Here is an 18,080-nt window from a genome sequence, read left to right as displayed (position 1 = left end):
ACAAAAATACAGCAATGTTTTTAAACTACTTGTAGCAAAGGAAGAACAAAGATTGTGCATGCGGTGTGCTTTGCTTTTCATGTTTTTAATTAATTCATGAAGCCACTGTAAACTTTATCGTTGCACATCATAATACAATGCTGCTATATTTTGGTGAGGTAATTAGCTTAGTTTGTTGTAAATAAAAAAGCCTGACAGTGTCACTGCTAAATATTCCACCATGTTTCTCACTGACACCTCCCAACTCATAAACTCGGGGCTTAAAGAGAATCCCGAGCTTCCCACTGGGATTTACAACTTTTTGTTTGCGTTCATGTGCGTCCTTTCTTTCCGACATGACTTGAAGAGTTTCTTGGAACTTTATACTTCAACAAAATTGTTGGTTGTGATGGAAATGATGATGCTGCTAATGTGAGAGTCATAAATAATTTGTGTGAAACTTCGGTTACACTTTATTTCAAGGTGTCTTTGTTAGACTGTAATTATACTTTTAAGTACTGAGTAATAATAACTAACTACATGTACTTACTAAAAGTTTAGGGTTAGTTGCATGTAATTAGGCATAATTTACTGTTATTACTATAGTAACTATATGTAATAATGACACCATAAAATAATTTGTTACTGAAACTTCTTACATATTCACACAATAAATGTTATATAACCTTTATATAACAAAAGGACGGAAGTTGCGGTCTGAATTTACAAAATTATTACTAAATATAAATGGTATACTGCACACTACATCCTTCTCTCATATCTACAAGATTACATGAGATAAAATGTGAACTCAATGTGTCCAGTTATATATACCTGCAGGATTTTGTTTGTGCCATAAAAGGTGAATATGGAGAGGTATTACTGAAGCTGCTGGTGGTGTTTAGTAGCTTTTATTTGTGCATGGCAGGATTTTCTGGTTTGCATCAAGACCACATACCAATCCAAGCTGGGTAAAAGAGAAGATAAGATGCACAAAGATTGCCAAAGAGCCCAACACATTTGTTAGGGTTTTCCTAGTAACAATGACTACCTTGTGAATTGTGTGATCCTGAAACGTGCTGGTTATGTAATAGTGATGTTATAAAAATGTGCAGAGGTTCATTCTGTGACATGGGTGGTTAGAGGTACTTTCCAAACATCTTTATTATTCATTATAGTAAATGGACTAATAGGGTAAAATCATTTAATTCATAGTCAGTGGCCATTATCCAACAGGTGTCCCACAGGCTTTATTCTGGATGTGGAGAGTGAAAACTCCTGATTTTAATAATAATAATAATAATAAATCAGCTAATATTGAAAAACTGAGCTAGACAAAAACACAAATTGTCCAATAATATATATTTATAATAATAATTATAATGTAATCTGACAATTTTCAGAATCAACGGTCCCACTTTATATTAAGTGGCGTTAAGTACTATGTACTTACATCAAAAAATAGGTGCAATGTACTTATTGTGTTCATGTTGTATTGTAAAACACTTTTGCTGCTATTGAGGTGTGACACGGGTAAGGTTAGGGACAGGTGTGGTGGATTGGGTAGGTTTAAGGTGTAAGGGAAGGGTCAACTGTGTAATTACAAATGTAATTACTTAAATTAATTACAGCTGTAATTACATGCAGGAATTTTTAAAATGTAAGTACAATGTAAAAACATGTAGGTACACAAGTCCATTGTATCAAATTATTCATTTCAATGTAAGTACATAGTACTTAAAGCCACTTAATATAAAGTGGGACCGAATCAACTTGATAATCTTTTACAATTAATAGCATCTCACCTTAAAATTGTAGCTATAAATTGATCACATTAAATACCCAAACTTTTTATTAGACTTGTTTAATGTCACACTGTTTATTTATCATTTACTAACAACAGTATAAGCATAATTCAGCACTATAATAGCATTGACACATGGAGGTGGGCTCTTTGCCACCGCGGTCCCCGAGGTCTAGTCTTCTCTAATAATTGGCACAGACAGAACAAGATGGATGAATCCAAGTATAGCAGTTTTATTAAAAGAAAAAATGAAATGCATAAAATTATCTCCATAAGTGCTGGGATAGCTGTTAAATTATAGCATTGAACTCTGTATGAGTCAATTAAAAAAACAACTACTGCTGTACTTCCTTGCTTTGGCCACCAGGGAGCGCAAGAGCTTCAGTAAGGTACGGTGTTTCAGCTGCCCATCAAATGCCTGATGGATATTCTATCCTCTCAACACTTTCCTGCAGAGTTTTACCTGAACCCTTATCAAACACACCTGAACATGCGAATCAAGTCTTCAGGGCTGCTAAAGTTCTTGGCAGGTGAGTTGGTTGGACCTTGATCAATTGTTGTCATCACCACAAACGGCATATAAAGGCTTATATATACATCTACGATGAATGTTTGTGTGCCGTTTCACTATGTCAAGAAGTGTTCGGCCACTTCACTGAATCAAGACCTCACTGTTGATTATGTCCATTGGGGCCTTGATGTTAGGCAAGACCACATAGAGCCAATCGGTTGCTAAAAGCTCAGAGTCGTATCACAGCATTCGTTAATCATTCCTCTCCTGTTAAAACCCCTCTCTGTGGTTGGGATAGGCACTAAGTGGTTTCTCCAAGTTACACTGTAATAGTTCATAATTCATGTGGCATTTAGTCTCGAAGTTACATCTGGTTTGGCAGCGTTTCAGGGCGTAAACCCCGATGGCTCATTAATGTGCACCAGAAAAAAACATTTCCCAAAAACGTATATTTACTTACAAACCGACTTACTGGAAATGCCTTCTAAATAGGCCTATTGGGTTCACAACTTGTTTGATTTGAATGGGCGTACAATCAGAGGACATCAGCGTGTTCTCGATATGACTGTGGTACTTGCACAGTATTTTACATTCACGCATTTGGCAGACTCGTTTATCTTGCAATGCATTCAAGGTATAGATTTTTGTTGTGTCAAGCTTTCCCTGTGAATCGAAGCATGACCTTGGCGGTGATACTGGTGCCATTTTCTACTGTTTGAGCTTCAGGAAGGCTGTTTTTCGCTTAACCCGGTAAGTACTCAGGGGCCAAACTATTATGTCCAACTATCCATAATGTAAGTACGATACTGTTTTCCATTCAGAGTTTGCCACTTGAAGCTCTCTTCATTCACATGATTGGTTAACTGTGAGATTTCTTTACATACAATACCTTACTGACCTTCACAATGACTCCACCGTCTTATTCTGCTTGGATCACTCAAGAGTAGCTCTATTGTTAAATTTTGGCCATAGGGAAAGAGCAATCATGTATAAGTTATGGCCAACTAATTAAAACATCGTCCTAACCTATACTTGACCCTGACTCCTTTACAATGGGCTCTACAGATCCTTTTGTGCCCTGCCCTCCGACTTGTCCAGTGTGAAGTGTTGGATGTCTTCTGAAGTCTTTTTCCTGATACTTTGGCAAAGGTCTGCAGCTGTAACTGGAGCACAAGGGCCCTGCAAAGAATTAATTAGGCTCAAATGAGTTTTTCCACCCATGGTAAGCACTGACAATGACCAGGATCTACAGGACATCAGGGTGGTCAGGTAGTCTCCCAGCCTGTGACCCCAGAGAGACCTCAGGAGCCAGGGATGGTGGAGACATTAACGGGATAGTCCGCCTGGAAATGACAATTCTGTCATGATTTACTCAACCATCTTATAAGAAGATATGGTGCCATGTAATGGAAACGTCATGTGAAAGTCCTGGAGAGAAATTTCAATGATTGTCCAATAGGCAATCGTCTTGCTTGTGAGGTCATATTTAGTGGCGGATGATTGTTGGAACCTGAAACGACAAACTTTTAGCGTAATTTTAACTTGATTATGGGAAGTCCCTAACCCTCAAGAATCAATGCACCTCTGAATACTGTAATGCACATTGTTACCAGCAGCTGGCAGCAGTTATAAAGAAAATGATCTGTGTGGGGCTGTGGGCCAACAGCCAGGCTGTGAATTTGTGTTGCTCTTATTGGCAGGGTAATTAAAGCAATTATACAGATTATTGCTGTTTTAACCGATTAATACCGTTTCAGTAATGAACACTTTTACTTGCCAGTGAGATGTCTTTAACTAACAGCTCTGTTTTGGTAATCACATGAATAATTTAAAGTGCCAGCTGCTTATTACCTGAGTACTTGCTGTTTAGGTGGCTTTGAGTGGGGACAAATCTTAACTATGTTATGGAGGCTATGCTAACAATAGCATTTTGCGTAAATGATACAAAGAGATTGTGAATGCTATGACCTTGTCTTGACCTAAACATGGTGACACTCCAGATCGGAGGGAGGCCATTTAACTGACAGTGACTGTTTGACCTCAAGGGTCAAGCTGCATATGAACAACTGGAGTCCTGGACCGGGATGTTTTTGTCATGCTAACCTTTATCAAAGCTGATATAGATGAATGGAATTACACTCTTTTGAGATGTTCACTTCGCAAGTCATAAAAATATGCTCGAGCAGTTTTGAAAAGGGCCTAATACATAGCCTTGCTGAACCCCTTAGTTATTTCAAAGCACTAAGTGTGTGAATGGTTGTGTTAAAAAGTACGCGTCATAGTTTCCTAACCTACTATGTAAACGTTGCATCAGAACAAAGGAGACAAGAGCTATGAGGAGTATCAATGATACTTGGCTTTGATGCACGGCACCGCATGCAAGAGATACGAGGGGTTGTGAAGATCTGAACAAACGTCCTCTCATTTCACTGTCTTTTTTCAGAGGTAACACCCAAGCGATTTGCCGTACCCCACTCCCACCCAAAGAGAGGCAGGGGAGAGTTATAAAAAAAAACTGTTTCGCTTAATAATTGATGTGCTGCATTTCAATCAATTTTACCATGGCGCTAGGCTAATTAAGGGTTGTCTCTGATTCCCAGGGGTAATTTAAAGAAAGAACGCAGAAAAGAGTTTATTCTCTTCTTTATTCTTTTCTCTCTCTCTCTCTCTCTCTCTCTCTCTCTCTCTCTCTCTCTCTCTCTCGCTCTTTTCCTTCCTAGCTCCTCAGTTCATGGGAATTCGCTATTTCAGGAAGCAGAGATGCGTTCCTCTCCGTGCGTCTCCTGGGGCGGAAGTCTAAATGCAATTAATACAGCCGCTTTACTGCCTGCTAATTATTAAACGATAAAAAGAGATTATTTTACACCAGACTAATTTAAAGTTCATAGATGATTGTTTTAATTAATTAAATAAGAAAAAGTACACTTTAAGCATGACTAACGGCATTTGCATATGAAGGTAATAATTAGCCACAGTGACGGTTCTCACCTAGCTGGGCTATATGGAGGAGAGGCGTATTAATGAGAGCTGCTTAAAAGTGCTTTTCTTTGGGTATTTAACGGTAAAATTAATAACTAAGAAGCTCAGTTAAGGGAAGGGGGAGTTGCTAATCCTTAAATATACAGAGGCACCTCCTCCCTCCAAAATCCATCCGTGACTCAGGCGAAAAGTCAGCTTGACTCAATCTTTAGGCCTGTTTTTGCTCTGGCATTGATTTCAAATTGATTTCCTTTGGATATTTCAAGGTCAGTTTTGTCAAAGTGCCATTTAGTCAATGAGTAGCATGGGCATCTGAGAAGTTTTCTGCAGTAATCACAGTCTTCTAAAGCCTTAAGATAACTTTGTGTGAAGAACAGTGAAATTCAAGGGTCAATATGTCTAATTTATAATTATAATAATAAACATAAAAATGCATTTCATATGACTTAAATACATGACTTCTATGACATGCATATTTTTAATTACTAAATTGAAAATTATTTGATAACGTTTCTGGCATAAAGTCAAGGTGATACAAATGTTCTGACATCTGACAAAGAAAAAAGCCTTTAAATAATTAAATCTTTGGAAAAGAAAGTCTTGGGTAGTTCGTCATGCATAAACATTCAGAAAAAGATACATAAAACACTAAATCATTTCATAGAGAGGACCTCTGCAGACCCTCATGAAAGTGTGTCAAGGTCTATAAGATTTCTAATATATCAGATAATTAGACTTGTTTTATGACAAGTTTAGTTCAATTTCATTTTGTGTAATTCTGTAAAATCTTGATATTTAGGCATTACTTCGTTTCACATTGAAAGATATCTTTTTTGTAAATAATTACTGTAAAAAAGATCTATCCTCATGTATTCAAGGTGTAAAAAATTATGTGGTTGGTTACACATGGTATTTTTTAGAGTCATTAAATTGAAAATTGTGCAAAGGTTTTTCGAAACCATATGAACTCAACACCAACATTTCAATGTTTTAGACTTTATATATATATATATATATAAATCTGTGTTCCAATGAAGAAAATAAGTCATGCAGGTTTGGATCAACTTGAGGGTGAGTAAATGATAACTGAATTTTCATTATTGGCGACTCCTTTGAATTGCCAGTTGTTTAGTAGTGTTATTCATAGCACATGTTTTTTTATGTAGAACCTTAGGGCCGGTGGAAATGATCGCGCGGTGGACAATCTAATTAAAAAGTGTGTCAGAACAAGAAAGAAAGTTCCCTTGTGAAGTGGCGACTGATACAAGGCCCCTGAGAGAGGAAGCGGGAGAGGACTTGCTCTCGAGTGTTGATCCTTCCTGAACAGCTATTGAGAAGATGAAAAGGGAGCCATGTGCGACTCTATTAAGCATTGCTTCACGGAGCTTTGTGTTTGTTTGTTTAATTCTGTGTCCTCCTCTCTCTGCCGGTTGTAGAGATGTCCCCTCACCAAATAGCGAAAAAGGAGGCAAAGGGAGGGCTTTGTCAGAGATGAAAGAAAAGCGAGTGTGGCGAGAGGTTTGGTGGCAGGATTGGAGGCCTTGAAAATGTGCGATGGTCTCAGGTGTTGAAGGAGCCTCCCATTACACTCGGAGCCGGGCGCACGCTTTACCTCCTCCCGCACTTGCCGTCTTTGGGAACGGCCCTTTTGTACGGATAGCTTATTATCCGTTTTGAACAACAACCGATTGCTGGGCCACAGCGCCGGCCCTTCTGCTTTTGTCTTGAGTGTACTCTTCTGTGTTCTGCTAATCAATTTCATTCTCCGTCTTTTATTCATAATAAAGAAGATACACTTGACGATATACGTACTGACTGAGGCTAAGTTAATTTTCTTAGAAAAGACGGCAGTAATCCATGCTAATAGAATCACTATCAAGGGCTTTTGTTCCAGTTCATTAAAGCCTAAAACACTTTCATTTAAGACAACATGTTCTTGTTAATTGCAAACATTCTTGACACATTCTAGGTTTGCATGTGGTAAGTCTCGGATGAAATGGCGTTTCATTTCTTCGGTGCGCAAACAAACAAGTGTGTGTGCAAAATAAGTTAGCGGTCTCATTTTGTGTCTCATCTGTGATATTGATCTTGATTAAAGGTGGCAGTGGACTGGTAATTTTGGGACGCCATAAACAAACCAACTAGAAATGTATTGATTACCCTCGACTTTCTCGTAGAGGAAGATTTCAACCTCTACACATCACCACCCTGAAACTGCAGGATATTCCACACTTTACGTGGTAGTATGTTTTACTTTCAGGTCTAAACTAGAGTGGCTCGATCCTAGACTGCGTGTCCTGGGCAACTTTAATGTCTTATTCATCTGAGATGAAGTGGGGGAGACCTGTTATTTCCTCCAGGAGTTGGCAGCCTTTGGCAAGCAACCAAAGGTCATTACGTTCAATTAGCAGGACAGCACTCAGCGAGCTCATCAAGCTGACATTGACACCCAGATCATAATGAACAACTATGGATTGAAGGGGGCATTAACCTTGCTTTGCATTTAGCTTCCTTTCATGTGGTGAATCAAAATCCATTTTATGCGATCTGTGTTGAAGAGTTTAAGGTACGTGGACCAAACAATTACACATTACAAATACAGTTTACAAATAGGTTCCTCAGTTCTCCCTCAACCATGGTTTAGACAAGGGCCATGGACAGATTCAGAGCCTGAAACAAAGCTTAAAACTTTTTTTTTTCAGGTTTCTGTCAGGTAGTCGGACAATTTAAATTCAATTCAAAAAGCCAAATTCATTATTTCAGCAGTGTACGGCTAGGCTGCAGGTAAATGAGGCCCAAATCCGATTTTTTTTTTTTGCCCACATGTGACTCAGATCTGTTTTTGTCACGACAGTGTGAACGGCACAACCCACGTGGAATCTGATCTTTTCAGTTCTGATTTGGGCCACTTCCATTTGTGGTCCTAAATCCGACACAGGTCAGATGTTTTGCAATGAGACCTCAGTCTGAACAGTCATATGGGAATTCATGCGACTTTTACGTCAATCTAGAGCATCAGTCATTACAATTCTGTGCTCATGGGAGTCACTTCAAAGATTTTACACACCCGAAGTTATCAAGACAGTTGCAAAAGATAGTCAGTAGAAGGACAGTGATGTGTCAGAACTCATGCGTATTACAGTTACAGCTCTATATACAAGAAAACATGACGGCTTGTATCATAAATGTTTAAAAACTCTGCTCTCATTTTTCGTATCCTTGTCTTTAGTAGAAGGACATTTCATGTGTAGTCATCAAAACAACTATAAATAAATAAAGGGACAACTTGTATTTCAGGTAGTCAGGTATTGGGGGCGTTGTGTTGTAGAAAAAATAAAATTAAAGATTATTGTGTGGTGTTCTAAAAAAGATTCTCTTAAAGACAAAAAATATTATTATTTTTTAATTTCTGAATGTAAAATGCAATTTAGTGATGTTTGCCAGGTATTTTATATATATATATAAATAATAATGCTTATACGTTTTTTTTTTTGTTGTTGTTTTTGTCAACGTCCTCCCTAGCTCTGTCATCCTGACAATTTTTTTGAACATTTCATTTCGCTATTCATAGCTCAGCTGTTCTGTCATTTGCACCATATCCGACATGCATCATACGGACATACTGAGTACAACAAATCTCCCGTATCTCATGATATATGATGTATGAGTGATATGAACCAGTAGCCAGACCCCTGGACGGCCCCATCCTCTGGCTGGTCACAGGGTGGCGTTGACCCCAGGCGGGGTCGGGGTGATGACGGATGGCCGGGCTGTAATGTTGGGGGCACGTGGTAGAGGCCTGGGGGGTTCACGCCGGCCCTGTTCCCTCGACCGGCCGGGTGTGTGCGTTATTGATGCTCCTGCCCCGGGGGAGCAGAAGAAGAGGAGGAGGAGGAGGAGAGGGATTGAAAGGGACTTGTGGGAAATGGATGCACAGGAGCAGCTCGCCGTTCTGTCATCAAACAATGGGCTTGTGAAGGATGGGCGGCACTCAGTATGATCAGTCATCTGTTGATCAAGTCTGACGTCGCCACTCTATCGTTTCTGAGGGTTTTTTTTACGCATGAGTCCTTTTTTTGTTTGTCTTTAGTTTGACTTCTTGTTGTTGTTGGAGCAGGGCGGTAGTGAGGTAAGTCAATTCTGTGGCTTCATCTGTGTGCGCATGGGATACGCTCACACACACATACAGGCCATACGCTCTACAGCAACCACTTCATCTGATATCGTATGACTGTGGCTACTGAAGACCTAATGCACACAAACAGGCAGTCTCGCTGCGGTGAATGGGTAATGCGTCAGATCGGAGTGAAGTGCTCGGGCTGTTCTGTGGCCTGACCGCAGCGCCTCGGTTTAGTTCCCGCAATATACATAATGCAGCAGTTCTGACCACTGCCAAAGTATTTACGCTTCTCCATTCACCTTACATTAAAAAGCTCTCTCTGACTTAAGTATCCTGAGTAAACATGGGCTGAGGGATTGCTGTTAAACAATAGGACTGATGTAGCCTAACAGTTGAAGTGCATCTGGGAACACATTATCATGTTGATCACTCTTACAACTCCACTTTCTGTCAGTGGTCCTGTTTACACCTGGTATTAAGATCGGATCACAAGTGGACGACGCTAAATACAGGAGTGAACGGGGTCTAAACGTTTTGAGTACACTTTTGAACACTTTCAGAGGTAGTCGGAAACACATCAGAGTGTAGTAAATGCTCATGTGATCGATCAAATGTGTTGGAACAGCCACTAAAGGCCGTCTACTCTCCTCCTGCTGACCTAACGAGTAAACATTATGGGAAGCGCTCTAGCCAGACGGGATTTAAACTTTGTCGGCTGGAGACCCAAATTAGGTTTGAAGATGAAAAACGTAAATCACAATGTTCTCTCACCGTTCCTGATTTCTAACACACACTCACAGCGTTCGGCTGGTCTTGAGTTGTCAGAGCAGAAACTAAAGCTGATGCTGTCTCTGTGTTTTTCTTTCGTCTCCGGTCACGTTTATATGTAAATTGCACAAAATTATTTCGTCCATTAGATCCAAATATCTGAAAAAGCCCACTCATCTACCTGCCCATAGACCCTCCCCTCGAGATCCGATCGACCAAAACGCATCTTAATACCAGGTGTAAACAGGGCCAGAAATGCACTCCTGTACATTCTGTAACTTTATAAATGGACAAATGGAGTGTTTTGCTATGGCAAGAATGTCACACAACTACAAGTACTTCATGCATTGATAAGAGAGTCTTGCCATGGAAAGAGTGCATGCCCATGACAAGAGCTTTTCGCAAGGGCAAAAACACTGCCATGCAAAATAATGTTAATCCCAGCATGAACATCAATCAAGAAGATCATGCCATGGCGAGAGCATCATGACAGTAAGAACATCATGTCATGCTAAGAGTGTTTCCCTATGACAAGAATCTAAAGCTTAATCCAAAACTACAAGTACGTTATCCATTGACCAGAGAGTCATACCACAGAAAGAGCCTTTCGCAAGGGCAAAAACTTTGCCACGGCAAGAATATCACACCATGATACGAGGGTCACATTATGGCAAGAAGGTCAAGCTGTGGCAAAAGCGTTGTGACGTGGCAAGAACGGTTCACTGATACAAGAATGTTATGCAACTACAAGAACATTATGGATTAACAAGAGTGTCTTGCCATGGTAAAAGTGCATGACCAAGAATACAACAGAGTGAATTTTACGTGTCTCCTTAAACACACCTCATTCAGTTCATCAGTTCATCAGCAGAGACTCAAGCCTTGAAATAGATGTCAGACAATGTTCAAAATGTGCAGTGTTGGGGAGCTCCAGGAACAGGGTTGAGAAGCACTGCGTGAACTGGACTTCTAACATCATTAAATCTACTGATAACACTGCATTAGTGTATGAGAGGGAAGAGCCAGTGATTAAACTGCCATTAATGAACGAGCTTTGTGAATATTATGAAAAACAAAAGCTCTAATTATGACTGCATTAGCATAATTATATGAGCCAGTAGGAGAGCTGCAAGTCGTGTCTCGGGACCAGACGCTCTTTTGACTTTAAAAACCTTAACAACTGTCTAACAACACTTTGGCAACTACTGATAACACTGTGGTGGTGACAGTTCTTATGAAAATGTAAAAATCTAGTTGTGCTTGTTGAAGCAACAGTTTAAAATCTGCCATAAATGACCAAATCCACTCTGTGGATCACACAAGATCATTTGGAAATATTTTTTTTTTTTTTTTTTTTACAATGAAAGACAATAGGGCCCAAAACAACATTTGACAAGCTGGATAACAGTTTAAAAAAATGTATTTAGTAGAATTTTTCTTCAGTGTTCCACAGAACAAGGAAAGTCATTCAAGTTTGGAACAACATATGGGCAAGTAAATGATGACAAAATATACATTTTTGTGTGAACTGTCCTTTTAAATACAGAAAGGACAAGAAACATTTGCACACAACAACTCTATAATACACTATGACACACGAACAGTCTTACAAGCATCTTAAGTGGGAATATTAGCCTGATGGCTTGTCACTACTTCTGTGGCGTTGTGTGCCTTTTTGCCCTGTAACGTTATCCGCCTCTTTAAAGCTGGAAGCATACGCCTTTGGCTGACCCTACTGTCTGACCCTAGTGTAAACACCATGTCATGTTTAGCCCTCTTAAATAGCCAGAGCTCTCATCAATGTTTCATCCTGGGGTAAATATCATATGCTCTTGACTTATTTACATCCGCTCAAGGAGCTCTGAAACCCTTGTCCACATGAAATATTCATCATCATTTTAGCAAATGCATGCCTTTGTCAATACTGTTGGCTTTGGGTGCCCACCCTATCCGACTCTGCCCGGGCTTTATGACTGCACAGATGTGGGACCGGTACGGTTACGATGAGTTACATCAGTCCGAGGAATCCTCCGCGTCTCGACGGCTCAAAACACGATCCTGCTTTTATAGAGCCACGTTTGCTGATAGTTCATTTTAGTTGGGAATCAATGTGATCCAGAGATGAAATGCCACATTAATTTGATTTCTGGTGATCCTACAGTGGTGTAATTCATATACGTGTTTGTAAAGAGATCTTTAGATCTTAATATTGTTTTTCTGCAATGATGTCTATTGCATCATCTTTTAGAGCTGATTTTAATGAGAAAGTATACTCTGATTCTGAACGTATTGTAAGGCTGTTGTTAAATCGGACATGTCCCACTTCACTCCCGACAGCCTCAGGTGTTAGATTAGACTTCATGAATACAGTCTATTTAACATTGCATTAGTTTTAACAATCACCTGTCTCTTCTTTGTTCATCTTTCATCCTTTTATGTTCACTCAGTCTTTCTTTGCACGTTTTTCTCCACACACTTGGTTTCTGTCTTTGAGTTTAAATTGGAACTTCAAAATGCTGTATGATTTTTGCTCTTTGAGTCACCATTTTGGGACTGATATAAAATATTGCATGGTTTTAGTAGGGTCCATTTTCAAGTGGCAAATTAGTCAAAGAAGTTTTGAGTCAAAAGTACATGAGTTTTTCTGTCAGAAATTTTGATGATTTAAATGGAAAAATTGGAAAAACTGTACATTCTCCCCTCTTACACTAAACCCTACCCCTAAACCGACCCATCACACAAAGCTTTCTGCAGTTTTACATTTTTAATAAAACAGTTTGTCAAATGTTTTTTAAACCATTTTAATTGAGGATTATAAACCACACTTACGTCATATTACAAGTGTGACCCATGTCATTATACAAATTTGTGTCCTCATAATAAATCATATAAACAAGCACACACACCCATATACATACACACACACGTGTATATATACACACACACACACACACACACACACTGTATTTTATATATATATATATATATATATATATATATATATATATATATATATATATATATATATATATATATATATATATATATATATATATACACCATATTATATACATACACACACATACATATATGATTGGGACACTTTTTCATCTCAATGGCAAAAATATATCAATACTTTTTCTTGTAATTCAAAAAAGTGATGTGACATGCTCTTAAATATTGTTAAAATTATGAATCTAATATTCAAAATAATATAAATATTGCTCATTGCTTTATTTTAACGTCACGTGTATTGCATTTTTCCATGTTTGTGATTAGACTATTCCTTGTCTATGCAGGTTTATTATTGTTCATGGTTTTGATGCTATTTAGCTATTTATAATTCTAGATCATTAAATTAGATAATCAATATTCCTGCCGTAATGCCTGAAACACTGTCAGTGTATTTACAGTGAATTTCTGGCCGTTCTTACAGTGTATCTAATCAATTCTGATTGAACACAAACACACATTTAAATTCAAACAACTACAGATGAATGTGTTTCCGCAAGTCACCATGCGGTCTCATGTTTCAACTAGTGTTTGGCTTTTCCATATCAGCGAGGTGTTTGTACTGATTGAGGATCAGTGTCTTCCCGTCCATCAATGAGTGTTTCCAGCAGGACAGATCCGTGATAGTGCGGTGTGTGTGTGATCCCATAGGAAGGCCATCTCAGCCCATCACATCGGGTCCCAGCAGGTTACAGTGCATTTAGCTTCACACACACACACCAGGGACAGAGAGAGAGAGTAGCGTCTTATCAAGCTTTCACCTTCAGGTCTGATTTTTAAGTGTATTGCTTTTTGTTTCAATTATTTAAATAGGATTTTGAGTGTTTTTGTAAAAATGTACAATAAGGTAACGGTTACTGCATTAACTAGCATGAACTAACAATGAGCAATACATTTGTTACTAACCGTCGTTTATGTTTATGTCATTTCACAGTGCATTTGTGCATTGTAACTCATTTGATTTTCAACCCACTTTGTATTGTTACAGTGTCTCTGGTATATGTAAATGGAATTTTTTTTACCAGTTCTCCTTGACCAAGAAATTCACGTTTATTTGTCAGCAAAAGTTTTGACCGCTCCATGGCTCTCGTGAAAACTGCAGATTACGCTTCTGCGTTTTTGTGTCCCCGCCCACAGACCGTCGGATCGACAGAGGGTTGTTAACAGAAGGTATAGGTTTATCACTGATCCCTTGTCTACTCTTTAAAGGGTAACTCTCGCCAAAATGCAACCTAGGGTCTTTTTGTTAATCTACCCGAGGCAAACTTTCATTTAAAAGCATAATTAGGATGGAAACGCCACTTTTAAGTTTGACCGTATTTTCGTTTTCGAGCAAATTGCCTTTTGAATGGGAGTTCTTGGGGCACTTCTATGATAGCATCAAAAACCGCTATTTTTAAAACACTAAGAAGGCTCGACACAACATGAAACTTTGCTGGAAGTATCACCATGGGCTCTACACATGAACTCCAGCATTGAGAGCTTTGTTTGTGTACACAGAGTTTACTAAAAAGAAAGGTTTTGAAGATTTTCATTATATGTGGGACCTTATTGTAAAGCGTTACTGATATTTTGTAATAACAGTGTGACATTTTTAGTGTGTCTATTTTGGGGTCAATCTTGTTGATCTACTAGCAAAATAATAATAATGTGAGGGAAAATATGACATGACATTTAATGACTAAGGTATTGGTATTTTGGTACCAAAGTCTACATATTAGAACCTTTCGCTTTTGGACCCTTTTTTCTGAGATGAAATGACTATATATGTAATTTGTTTGCATCTTAAAAGCCTTTTTATGTAAAAATTCCAAACTTATTGAATACTTCACATTCGAATGTCCCTCCCCCTCGCCTGATTCATCAAGGTGACTTGTTTTAGGCGTCAGCTTTGTTCTATGAGCTTCACCTGAGAGCGTCAGAGGACAGCAGAGCCCTGAGTTTCGGAGACTTGAGCGTGACTTTGTCTCTTAGTTTGTCCAAGGTAATGAGGAGACGTGGTGGCAGTCTTCTCTGCCCAGGGTGAAATTATGATAATAAGAGAAAGCAAAGCTATTACTGGCGCTGGGCTTTCATTATGCAAATGATATTAAAACAGGCCGCATGGATGGCCCCTGGCTACAGGCTAATCTCCATGCAGTGATTACAATGTGTCAAACTTAGTCATTTTGATTATGACATGTTAATTACATGCCATGTTTGCACCTGCACAACTGATAGGTGCACTCTAAAACAAAAAGGAGCCGCACCGAGACAAATATCATTTTTGGAGATAAAAACACAATGAATTGTTAATTAATCAATTAATTGTGGGGGATCTGTCACATTGAAGATGTTCTGATGGTGGCGTGAAGGCGTAAAATGTAACAATTTAGTTCGTTATAGTGTTATGTATACACTTTGAACACAAATATATTACATTTTAACACACATATTTTACAGTATTAATTATAATACTAATAATGTAAATGTTCATAAAAAATATATATATTTATACTTTATTACAAGTTCAAATTTAACCATTATTTTCTAACTTAATAGTTCAAATTCTCAGTCACATATTTTACTTAGAAATAGTGCAGATTTTATTTATATTTCCTAAAATATTTTACAGTTATGTCATTATTTTATATTTTTATATAACACACATGTATAGTGCATTTTACTTTTTAATACTAATACTATATTATTTCATAATTTGTTATGATTTGTAATAAAAACGATATTTTTATATTATATATATATATATATATATATATATATATATATAAATTTTTCATTATTCTAAATTGAAATTCCCAATTAATTTTAAAGTTTAAATTCCCAGTTCCAAACTTGACCTAGAAATAGTGCAGACATCTTATTTCACTTTTATATTATTGTTTTATATTTCTATATTAATACAAATATTTTATTTTAATATTTTAATACAAATCATTGTAATTTAATTTAATTTTTAAATGTAATATATTCTAGCTTAGCTAACAAAAGTAAATCAAATCTAAGTAAACTTCACTGTAAAATAAAAAGATGATCAGCAAGTCATTCCAACATTTGTTTTCAAATGAACTTTAACATGACTTGTACATCCAATTTTATTTCGCTTAAAAATGTACGTCAGCAACCAAACTTAAGTTTTTAATTTGAAAGGTGGACATTTTTACAGTGTTGTGCCACAAGGGAAACACAAGGAAAAACACTGCATGTTCTTAAATACTACAATTCAATAACAGGCACCAAAACCAACACAAAAATAGCATTTCATTTCAATGCTGAGTATTTTCAATATAATCTAAGTGTCCCATTATTTTTAAAGAGCATTACAAACGTGATATGGAGCGTATAAAATCAAGCTAAAGTAATACAAATCCCACAAAGATCTTTTGAGGCCCTTTCTTGCGTCATTAACTCCTTCAGGTACAAAAATCTGAATTTCCATCTATATATACAGTCAGTATACACACACAAACACACACACATTTGCTCACAGTAAGAGGGCTTGGGGACTGTGCTATGACTGTGATCTGGTCTCTGCTAATGGAGGTCTCTCGTTCTCATTGCAGTGGTTTGGGTTTTCTGAGTGTTCTTCGGCTGGGCACAAACTCTGGCCCATCCACTGCTCTGATTGTTTATGTGCTTTATTCCGCAACATCCTTGGGGATTCATAAATATTGATTGGAGGCAGAAAATGGATGGAGTCCAGGCCCAGGGAATCAACTCTATTTTTCTGACTATAGCCCAAGACCAGCACAATGGGATTAATGCTGCAGAAACGCTTCTTGTTGCCACTTTTCTTTCTTTTTCTTTTCATATCATGTGTCTGATTTCTACTTTTGACATTTCCAGCTGTAGTTTGAGGCGTGTGCACCGCTGTCATTGTGTTAAGCAGGAGAGCTTGTAAATGTGTGCATTACAAGCTTCAAATCCTCTGGGGATATTCATATCACTGATAAATGGAGGTGCCTGCTATTTAATTAGAAGTACATGTAATATTTGCTTTGAAAATCAGAAATACATTTTATCTGAACAAATATATCATTATTTGAACTATTAGATAAATGACTGATCGGATTTAAGTCTCTGCACAGTTTTTTGTATATTCCACTAGATTGACATAACGGACGTGACAACTAATCATCCGTCACGCATCAGTGTCGGAAATATCATGTACTTGTTTTATATTACGGGGCCCACACAGAATGATGCTTGTGTATTATTGATTAAATATTATTAATAAAACATGTGTACTTAAGCTACTTAATAAATCAAGATTATTGTTTTTTATAATAATGCATATCTGTAATATTGAAAATAAATGTTATAATTAAAACACGTACTTATAAATAAAGAATATTATTTTTCTATTTTATGTATAAAATTATGTATTTTCTTTTAATTATGTATTATATGTTTTGTGCAAAATATCTAGTTGTGTGATATCTGGTGATTATGAAAATAATTAATTTATTAGTATTCTTGATTTTTTTTATTAATAAATAATTGCTTAAAATATGTTTTGATAGTGTTTAAGCATATATAAAAAATATATTAAGATATTTGTCTAAAAATAAGTTCTTAAACTTCTTTCTGTTGACAAATAGTTATAAAGAACATGTAAATCTGAAAATATCTTCGCAATTACAGAACAGAAATATTGTTTTGATAACACCATCTAAATGTAATTCCTGTGGTAACACTTAAAAAAATATTATCGCAAAATATCACGGTAAAAAGTTATTGTTGGTTTAACGTAAAAAAGTAAGTAATCTGGTTGCCTTAAAATTTTGAGTTCATTGAAATTAAAAATTTGAGTTAGTACAATGAAGGAGATTGGTTTAATAAATAGACACTCAAAATATGATGTTATCTGAACCACATTAATTATCTAAGTTGATTTGACAAAAGAT

The sequence above is a fragment of the Scardinius erythrophthalmus genome (genome assembly GCF_964197995.2).
Source record: "Scardinius erythrophthalmus genome assembly, chromosome: 23".
In the NCBI taxonomy this organism is placed as follows: domain Eukaryota; kingdom Metazoa; phylum Chordata; class Actinopteri; order Cypriniformes; family Leuciscidae; genus Scardinius; species Scardinius erythrophthalmus.
The sequence above is the reverse complement of the archived record's forward strand: the minus strand, read 5'-3'. Positions refer to the sequence as shown.